The sequence below is a fragment of the Oryctolagus cuniculus genome, chromosome 8 (genome assembly GCF_964237555.1).
Source record: "Oryctolagus cuniculus chromosome 8, mOryCun1.1, whole genome shotgun sequence".
In the NCBI taxonomy this organism is placed as follows: Eukaryota; Metazoa; Chordata; class Mammalia; order Lagomorpha; family Leporidae; genus Oryctolagus; species Oryctolagus cuniculus.
The window spans coordinates 139,475,125-139,486,116 of record NC_091439.1 but is presented as its reverse complement, the minus strand read 5'-3'; the positions used below and the strand labels follow the sequence as shown (position 1 = coordinate 139,486,116).

The 10,992-nt window shown below is 40.1% G+C and overlaps 1 pseudogene; it reads left to right on the top strand.

The window, feature by feature from the left end:
• Nucleotides 1-1,083: 1,083 nt before the first annotated feature.
• Nucleotides 1,084-10,992, top strand: part of LOC127489068 (DNA-binding protein SATB1-like) — a 54,440-nt pseudogene continuing 44,531 nt past the window's right edge.

Sequence of the window (10,992 nt, the reverse complement as noted above, 5' to 3'; positions counted from 1 at the left end):
ACAATCTTCAAAAAATTAAAACAAGCAAAAAGAAACAGAATCCTATATTAAAAATAAATTCAAAATAAGAGTAAACTAGACATATCTTCAGGATCTGGAAGGCTTTTATGGAGCTGAAATAATTTTTAAAACACTCATAAATTTGGTAGCCAAAATTTCTATTTTGAACGTGCAAATACAGATGGCAGCCTGTCAGGAGAAAGTGTCAGGGCTACAATGATACCCAAGTACCAAATTACAGGGGCCTCCTGCCCCTCTAAAACCTGGATAAAAACTCCGAGCCAAATAAAACTTCTGGTTTTACTTTACTCAATCTATGTTACTGTGTTACTGGAAACAGAAAGTGGAGCAAGACGCCCTAGAATCAGCAATGTGAAGAGGTCAGAGTCCCGGAAAAGACCCTGGAGCCCACATACTTAGAAAACTTGGGGGAATCAGGTCCCAGGGAAAGGGAGGAGGAACTGACAGCTCCTGTCCAGTGTGAACTCCATACACAAAGCCTGCGTTCTCCCCAGTGACCACCCAGTCCCCACTGCACAATTGGGAGCAACACGGGGCCACTGCCACACAGCTGCCCAGAGATGGCCATGGGGCCGAGAAGTCGCTGCAAGCAGGGAAGGGGCAGGACATCAGGGGTCACGGATGCCAGTTCTGTCCCCATCACATGGGTCTGAGGGGATCACAGGAAGCCCTATGCCAGCTCCAACATAGTGCCCATAGATTCCAGAGATGGGAGGCCCGTGGCTCCAGGGCCCTTCAGCGACTTCCATAGGGTGACCTTCCCCCTCTCTGGACACCTGGGCCCACACACTCACCATGTCGTGGCTTTTGGCTTCCTAGGTGCCCGGCATCCCCTGGTGAGCAAGGATGGAGAACAGCAGAGCCCGACTTGTCTTGGGAGCCTCCTGGCAGCAGAGGCGTCTCCTAGGACCTCTCTTCCCTGTGGAACTGAAGGATGATTGTGACGTCAAGAACCTGCATGATTTCCTGGTGTGAGCATCACCATTCCTGATTGGACCATTTGCATGGCTGTGAGCATACCCAGTGTCACACAAGACACAGCCAATCAGCATCCTCCATAGCATGGACCCCTCAGTTCAGGTGGTGCTGGATGAGAACAGCGGCAGGCCAGGGGTTCGGGTCAGAAACTGCCTCCTCCTGGGCTCCACCTCGCCACAGCAGGAGGGCCTTTCCCCTCCGTGCTGCTGCCACCTGCTGGTATCGCCCTGTGTAGCCCCAGTTCTCCCTGGCTGGTCCTCCCTGGAACTCGCTGTAACCTGCCTCAGTGAGGTACAGTTCTATTTATCAGCTTCTGGGCATTTCATTTTCCTCGTATTTCTGGTCATTTTTCTGTTGGGTTCTTTGTGTTACTTTTAATATTTATTTTAAGAATGTCACATAATTTAATCCTTTTGTTTTTCTTTTCTCATGTTGATAGTTCTCTTCTAGTCTGCCTTTTATCCTTTCATGTTTTCTATTTGTTTCATGCTGGTACTTGATAATCTAGTGAATTTTATGGGTTTTGTTTTGTTTTGTTTTGTTTTGTTTTGTTTTGACAGGCAGAGTGGACAGTGATATAGAGAGAACCAGAGAGAAAGGTTTTCCTTTGCCGTTGGTTCACCCTCCAATGGTCGCCGCGGCCAGCGCGCTGCGGCCGGCACATCACGCTGATCCGAAGCCAAGAGCCAGGTGCTTTTCCTGGTCTCCCATGGGGTGCAGGGCCGAAGCACCTGGGCCATCCTCCACTGCACTCCCGGGCCACAGCAGAGAGCTGGCCTGGAAGAGGGGCAACCGGGACAGAATCCGGCGCCCTGACCAGGACTAGAACCCGGTGTGCCGGCGCCGCAGGCAGAGGATTAGCCTGTTGAGCCGTGGTGCCAGCCGGATTTTATGTTTATCTTTCCAGCAATCAAATTAAATTCATTCATCATTTGCTTTTAGACATTATGGACTATCTATATAAAATACCGTGAGTATATTAATTTATTGTTTAGAAATTTATTTTTACACCTTTTTTTTTTTTTTTTTTTTTTTTTTACTCTTTTTCACTCCTGACTACTCCTGCAGTAAGTAGTTGGAGGCATCCTGGTGTAGGTTTACTTTCAAGGAAAAAGCTGTCCATGATCTTGTGTTGATTGTGTTGTTTGTTCTAGGATCTTCTTAAGCAACCTTGATCCGAATAAGAAAGCCACTGCTTTTTTACTACACTACTAGCAGTTTTTTTTTAACTAGATGTTGAATTTTTAAATTGTACTTCCACATTTATTCTAAATGATCATGTGATTTTCCTCTTGAAATTTTCACCTATCTGGAAAAGTTCTATGGTTTGTCTGTGAAAGTTAACCACTCTTGCATTTTGTTAGTATCTCACTTGTTATTCATTATGGTTTCATATGCGATTTCATTTATTATAGTAATACTTTACTAAGAATATATGTATCTGTTTTTGAAAGAGATACTTACACTTAATTAGCATTTCAAGTTCTGATCAGCTTGCATCATCATCAATGTTATGCTGGCTTTCCAAAAGAAATTTTAAAATATCCCCAGCTTATTTCCACCGGATATGTCTGGAAAATATAGATGTGGTTTTTCTTCCTTAAATTTTTAGAATATTTTGTATTTATAGACCTGAAATTTTTCTTCTGTAATTATTTTTATTGATTGGTTGGTAGTTTTCAAATTCTGATTTAACTTGTTTGGTAAAGTAGTAGTTTTCCTATTTTATGTTATATTTGTGTTTCTGCGAATTTGGTTTTCAAAAACTAGTGGATTGGACCTCTAGAAAATGTTTACTCTTAAGAGTTTCAAATATTTATTCTAGCATTTTGACAAGGATATATTATCTGTGAAGAATTGTCTTAATTCTTGAAACTGGGTATTGCTGTTACTTTTCCCTTTGTTTATTAATTGTTTTTACTTGTAGTATATTAATTTTGTTAAAATTTAAAAAATTGTGGTACTTTTAAAAAACATTTCATTGATATCTGCTGTTATTTTTTGAATGTATTCTATACTTTCAGGTTTTATTTTCTTTTTAATTCTTGTGAAGGAAGCTATGATGTTTGATTTTTCAATGTTTCATTCTAAATATTCATTTAAAGCTATAAATTTTCCCTTTGTATTGATTTATCTGCATTGTATTTATTGCCTCATAAACTTCCAATCCCTATATGTGCAGACCCTGGCCACCTCCCAGTGTTTCTACTCCTATGTGTCTGTAGCCATCGTAGACTATATGTATTTCCATTCCTGTGCCTGAAACACATCTGTTGCTATTGGTAAATTAATACTTCAACCATTAGAGACAAATACTTTTTTTAAGATTTATTTATTTATTGGAAAGTCAGAGTTACACAGAGAGGAGAGGCAGAGAGAGAGAGAGAGAGAGAGAGAGAGAGAGAGAAAGAGAGAGAGAGATCTTCCAATTGGCCGCAATGGCCAGAGCTGTGTGGATCCAAAGACAGGAGCCTGGTGCTTCTTCTCGGTTTCCCATGTGGGTGCAGGGGACCAAGCACTAGGGCCATCTTCCACTGCTTTCCCAGCCCATAGCAGAGCTGGATCAGAAGTGGAGCAGTGGGCAGAGACAAATTCTTTATTCTTTGCCATTACAGCTTTCACTGTCTCTTTTATTCCCCCTTGGAAGTCATAGAAGCATTTTCTTGGGAATCAACACCATCTCCACCTTCCCCAGAAATCAGATTCTGCTTTTGCTTGCTCCTAGGGGCCTTGATGGCCTGCAGGTCCTTGAAAGTTCCTGCCTCACAGCTCCTTTTATCCTTCTTGCTGATTTTGGTGATGTCTGTGGCATTCTTTCTTTCCTGATTCAGCAGCTGCATCAGTACCTTCACCACCAAGGCCTGCACCTGGTCTTACTCATGGGCCTGGTTTGCGCAGGAGGTTGTGGGTGGTATTGCTTTTAAGGAGTGAGGCTTGGGGACACATGGCCCATTTCTTGGGCTTTTGAAGTTTGGTGCTTTATGTGGACTCTTTTTCACCTGTATTAGGAAACATGATGCCTGCTTCTTGTTGGAACTCTATCTCCTGCTTGACATCTGGGGAATCTCTTGGCCAGAGCAGAGGTAACTGGAAGGTTGATTTCTAGCCTGGGTCTGGGCTTTAATACTGGAGAACAGGCAAGGGTAAGCCCAGGGTCACTCTCTGTAATTTACACCCCCAATAAGAATTAAACCCAATGTGAGACTGAGATGACCATCTGGGGCCCTGCAGATCCCTGTTCACTCGCTGAAGAGCTTTTTCTGCTATCCTTACTTCTGCCTGAGTTACTGGTGTCTGGTTTTGGTGTTCTCTGAGGGAAGAGCTCTGGTCTGCAGATCCTTGTTTTTTCCAAATTTGTTGGTCACTGTGTCCTGGACATAGACTCTCTGAGGCTTCAACACAGTGAGTATTCCACAGCAGTGTTACAACTGTTGAAGACTGGTAGTAGGTGGCTCGGCCAACCTGTGTTCTGGAAAAGGAGCTTCAGGAAAGCGGAATAGATTCTTGTTTGTCACATGCTTGACTGTTACCTCCTATTTCTTTCATCTGCTAGGCAGACCTGTGGGCACAGATGTGTGCCTAGTACATAAAAATGCTCACACCTGAACATGCACACACATATGTGTGCCTTGTACACAAAGGTATCCAAACAAGCACATGTGCATACATGGTTGTGTGTCAGGTACACATAAGGTGCTCACACACACACACACACACACACACACATATGTTCATGCACAAACTTGTGCCTGATACACAGAAGGTGCTGACACCTGCGCATGTGCCTGTGTGGATGTGCTCCCAGTACACAAAGGTGCTCTCATCTGCACAGGTATGCATAGATGTGCACATGTTACACAAAGATGTTCACAAAAGCACATGTATGTGCATAGATACATATGCAGTACACAGAAGGTGTTAACACTAAGATGCACCCCAAAGGTGGAAATAGGCACAGACAAGAGAACCCAGGGCTACAGGCAAAGGCAAGTTAGGTAGACTGTCAACAAAGATGTCAGACCAATTTGGGATGCATCAAGTATCAAATAAATGCTGGCACCTTTAGCTTGAAGAAAGCGTATGACCTACAGGGTGTGCAAGCCACATGTGCTCCTCAAAACATCTGCTGGAGCAGAAGGAGCACTTTACAGGCTTCTCAGCTAAAAGGCTCATTTTCCCTCTGGATTTTGCCTTTATCATCTGTACTTTTGTAAAGAATTGCAGCTGTTGCATTCATTTTCTTAGCACAGGAGCCCATGACCATTGTATCCCTCATGACAGACACAAATCCAGACACCAGACCTGAGAAACTTAAGGGTCACCTGATAAAACTAAGAAGATGTGCTCTGTTTTTCTATTTGAATATCCTACAACAATAGGCTCAGTCTAGGGTGAGAACTCCAAATTTAGGGCTGGAAGATAATAGGAGTATCCTGCAGACCCAGAGTACTGCAATGACAGTCTTTCTTTTAATAAAGATTCATTCAGTTATTTGGAAGGCAGACATGCACAGAGAGGGAGACACATATACAGAGGGGGAGGGGTCTTCATCCACTGGTTCACACCACACATGGCTGCAATGGCTGGAGCTGGGCCAGGCAGAAACCAGGATCCAGGAGTTTCTGTGCCTCCCACATGAGTAGCAAGGACCCCAACACTTGAATCATCTTCCACAGCTTTTCCCAGGCCATCAACAGGAAGTTGGGTCAGAATTGGAGCAGCCAGGATGCGAACTGGTGCCCATATTGGATGCCAGCAGTTCAGGAGGGAGCTTTAGCTGCTATGCCATAACACCTGCTCCCCCAACAATAGGCTTTTATCTGCTTGTTTAGTGCACACTTATTTAATCACAATGAGTTATTTATTTCATCCCTACATGATTTAGCAATTAAAAATATAGGAAACACTGGTAAATTTTAGTTTTATATAAAGGATGAATACATTTTTGTAAGTTACCCCATACAATATTTGGGAATTAATTCTGCCAAAACATTGTTATTTAATGAAATCCTAATTTAACCAGGAATTCTGTATTTTATCAGCAATCATATGTTGGTTCCTGCAAGCCTGAAGCAAACATTGGGAGAACTTCTCCCATGCTGCTTAGGTATTCTCCTTGAGGATAAGAGAGATTTTGCTCATTACTAGCACTAGAAATAACCTAACTTACCTTCTCTTTCAAGTTTTATTTAAAGAAGTAATGAAAAAGAAGTGATATACCTCACTTATGGATGACATTTCCCAGTTTTGCAAACAGGAAATTAGAGATTCACCATCAATCCCATTTCCCTAAAACTATTTCTTGTACTCACTCCTTCTGGAATGCCAATGCTTATGTTAGAGGGGATTATTGAATGCAGGCACCTTTCACCCTTTACCTCATATGGCCCTGAAAAGTGAGCAAGGAATCCATAGCTGTTCTGTACCACTAGAGAACATCAATGGCTTTTGTTATGATTCAAAATCCAGAGCTGTTAGTCTTCATATTCTGCAGTACATTTTCCAATCTTACAGTTCCTAGTACTTAAATTGATACAGTTTAATCTCAATCCATATTAGGAACAAGGAGACATGCTTTACTCCCATCAGCCATTTTACTGGACAGTGTATTGGGTCAAAGTTTTTTATGTACTGTCATTAGTTTCTTTTAAAAAAGCTAGCAAAGATGTACTTTTGAATGTTCAACCACAGTTTTAAACACAATAAAGACAAAATTCTTGAGAATTTAGGCCTTTAGGTATTTATCCACCATTAATGAATGAATTTTTGAGCAAAAATATATATGCAAAAGGATAACTGAGATATTATTTGTATTGTGAAAATATGGTACCTCATATGGCTCTTGCAACTCATGACAAGAGCCTAGGGTGATTACTGATGCCATAAACAAGAGTGTCAGTTGTTAAGTCAACAACAGGAGTCACTGTGCACTTATTCCCTATGTAGGATCTCTGCCCTTAATGTGTTGTACAATGTGAATTAATGCTATAACTAATACTGAAACAGTACTTTACACTTTGTGTTTCTGTGTGGGTGCAAACTGTTGAAATCTTTACTTAATATATACTAAATTGATCTTCTGTATGTAAAGAGAATTGAAAATGAATCTTGATGTTAATGGGATGGGAGAAGGAGCAGGAAAGGGGAGGGTTGTAGGTGGGAGGGAAGTTATGGGGGTACAAAGCCATTGTAATCCATAAGCTGTACTTTGGAAATTTATATTTATTAAATAAAAGTTAAAAAAAGGTGGAAAAGTTACTATGATATATTCATAGTTAAAAATGATTATAATTTTTATATCAAGCTATTACATACATACATACATAAATATCAATATTTAATACAATAACATTAAATTTACTAAGTATCAATGTTTACATATCTCAGAAATACTTAAGCTTCTAATCTTTTTTTAAGGATTTATTTATTTACCTGAATGGCAGTTACATAGAACCAGATGCAGAGAAAGAGAAAGGTCTTCCATCTGCTGGTTCACTTCCCAGATGGCTGTAATGGTCAGAGCTGTGCCAATTCAAAACCAGAAGACAGGAGCTTCTTCTGGATCTCCAACGTGGGTTTTAAGAACTTGGGCCTAAGAACTTGGGCCATCTGCTATTGATTTCCCAGGCCATAGTAGAGAGCTGGATCAGATGTGGAGCAGCCAGGACTCGAACTGGCATCCCATATGGGATGCTGACACTGCAGACTGTTTTTCACCCATTGCACCACAGTGCCAGCTCCCCTAATTGAGTTTTTAAAATGCACTTATTTGAGAAGAATGGAAGGAGATTGAGTGAGAGAGAAAAAGAAAACTCCTGTCTGCTTGTTCTGAAAATGCCTACCATCGTCTTCAACCCTGGGCTAAAGATGGGAATCTAGAACTCAATCCAAGTATTCCATTTGGGCATCAGGTACTCAACTCCCTGGGTGATGACTACTGCCTCCCTGGGTCTGCATTAGTAGGACGCTGTAATTTGGAGCAGAGCCAGGTACTCCAGTTAGAGATGTGTCTCTCAACATGTAAGCCTAATTATAACATGTAATTGAGTATTTTATTTTAATAAAAATAGCTAGTTATTTTAATGGGAGGGTATGTTATCCCCTGGTTTACTGCTTAAGATGCTGCAGGTTGGGATCTGAGGACTTGATTCAGTTCTCACACATTGGGTGTCAGGGACCCAATTATTTGAGCCATCGCCACTGCCTCCTCAGACCTGCTTTACTGGGAATCTGGAGTCAGAAGGCAGTTATCAAACCCAGGCACTCCAGTATGGTATATGGATGTTTTAAGTGAAAGCCAAAGTGGTTACCCCAGTACATCTTTTTTTATGAACCTTTGAAATGTTCTCACTTTTGCCTTCCTATGATCTCCACCTTCAAGGCTAACTTCAGTTACCACCTCCTCCTCCATCGCTTCCATATAGGATATTCTGTCTTCTCTGGGCTCCTAGACTACTTTATTCTTCACCACGTTTCACTAGTTTATGTACCGATTGTGCTATATTCTGCTGCCTTCATTATTTCACATACATACATTCAGTTTTGCTAGAATAATTCATTTAAGAGGCTATTCTTTCTCCAGCATATGTTCTGGGCACTTCTATCATAACTCAGTTTGTTGTATGTATGAGAATTGATTTTTAACTCTAGATTTTATTCCTTTGACCTATATAACAGATTTTATTCCAGTACCATGCTGTTTTAATTAAGGCAGCTTTGTGGTGTGCTTTGAAGTTAGGTGTTGAGGTATCGTGATGCCTACATTATGTGTTTTTTTTTTTTTTTTGAAAATCAGGATCACTTTGGATCTACTGGCTCTTTTGTTGTTTCATATGAGGTTTGCGATAGTTTTCTAATTCTGTGAAGAATCTTATTGATATTTTGACAGTGATTATATTGAAATTGCAGTTTGTTTTGTGTAATATTGACATTTTAATGACATTAATTCTTCAAACCATGAAGAAGCAATATCTTTCCACTTTGTGCACTTAATATTTTTCATCAATGTTTTTTTAACTTTTACTGTAGAAATCTTCCACTGCTTTTGGTTAACTGTTTGCCAAAATATATGAATCTTGTGGTGATTGTGAATCTGATTTCTTTCTTTATATCTCTTTTGGTGAGTTTATTATTAGTGTACAAAATGCTACCTTTTTTATTTTGATTTTGTAATCTGTGAATTTACTGAATTGGTTTATCAGTTCTAAGAGATTTTGTGGTGTGTTTAGGTTTTTCCTTGTACTATATTGTGTCATCTGCAAACATGGATACTTTAATTCCCCTTTCCAAGTTTGATACCCTTTCTGTGTCTCATTAATTGCTATGGCTAAAACTTTTAATATTATGTGAAAATGCACATTCTTTTCTTGTTCTCTTTCTGAGTGGAAATGCTTTCAACTTTTTCCCTTCTGTGTAATTTTGGCTTTTGTTTTGTCATATGCAGTCTTTAAAATTTTGAGGTATGTTTCTTCTATACCTGGTTTACAGAGCATTTTTATCAGGAAGGGATGGTGAATGTTCTTAAATGTTTTATCTATTAAGACAGTCATATGATTTTTGTTCTCCATGCTGTTGATGCCACATGATATTTACTGAATTGAGAATATCAAATGATCCTTGCATTTCTGAGATAAATACCACTTGATCATATCATATGCTGTGATTGATGAGATACTGGATTGGTTTGCTAGTATGTTGTTGACAATTTTTGCATGCATGCTCATTAACAATATTGGTCTGTGGTTTTCTTTTTGTGTTATGTCTTTGATTTTGGATTCAGAGTGATGCTGGACGCAAAGAAAGAATTTGGCAGAGTTCTTCCATGTTCGATATTTTGGGATAGATTGAAAAGTATTAGAGTTAGTTCCTCTTGAAATATTTTGTAGAATTCAGTAGTAAAACCATCAGGTCCTAGAATTTTCTTTAGGGAAGACATTTGAGTATTTCTTCAATTTGATTTCTTGTTATGGGTCTGTATAGATTTTCTACATTCTTGTGACTTAATCCTCGCAGATTACAGGTATCCAGGAATTTATTCATTTCTTAATAATTTTCCAACATGTTATGTATGGTTGTTCTCAGTAGTTACTTATGGCCCTTTGTATTTCAGTTCTATGAGTAGTACCATTACTTATGTCTAACTCTGTTTATTTGAAGTTTTCTCTTTTCTTTGTTAGTATGTCTAAAGACTGTAAACTTTCTTTTTCTTTTAAAAAACAGACATTCTGCATGAAAATGCTGGCCACATTAAGTATTTTTTAACCCTTTTGGGTGAGTGAGTACATGGAATAGCACAGTGTACTTGGAAGATGATGACCAATTTACTATTTTTGAGAGATGAGAGAAGATCTTAAAGTAGTGATGAGTACTCTGAACTAAGAGGGTCTTGAAATCCCAATTGAGAATTTTTTCACATCTCAATCATGTGTTGGAGTAATTAGGAACCAGCAATAAGAGACAACATGCTATTTCCTTTTTTAAAAGATTTATTTATTTATTTGAAAGAGTTACACAGAGAGGAAAGGCAGAGAGGGAGAGAGGGAGGGAGGGAGGGAGGGAGGGAGAGGGAGGTTTTCCATCAGATGGTTCACTCCCCAGTTGGCCACAATGGCTGGAACTGCACTGATCTGAAGCCAGGAGCCAAGAGCCTCTTCCAGGTCTCCCAGGTGGGTGCAGCAGCCCAAGGACTTCGACTATCTTCTACTGCTTTCCCAGGCCATAGCAGAGAGCTGGATTGGAAGTGGAGTAGCCTGGTCTTAAACTGGTGCCCATATGGGATCCTGGCACTCCAGACCAGGGCGTTAACCCACTACACTGCAGTGCCGGTCCCAAAATGTTATCTTCATCTTACAGATATTTCTATGATCATTGTAGAGAAGATAAGTGGAAGTTATAAGGAAGCTACAGAATGGGGAGAACTGCTGAAGGTTTGATGAATCTGCATAAAGGATGGTGATATTCTATATGAGTTCTATGGGAATGGAAAGCTATGAT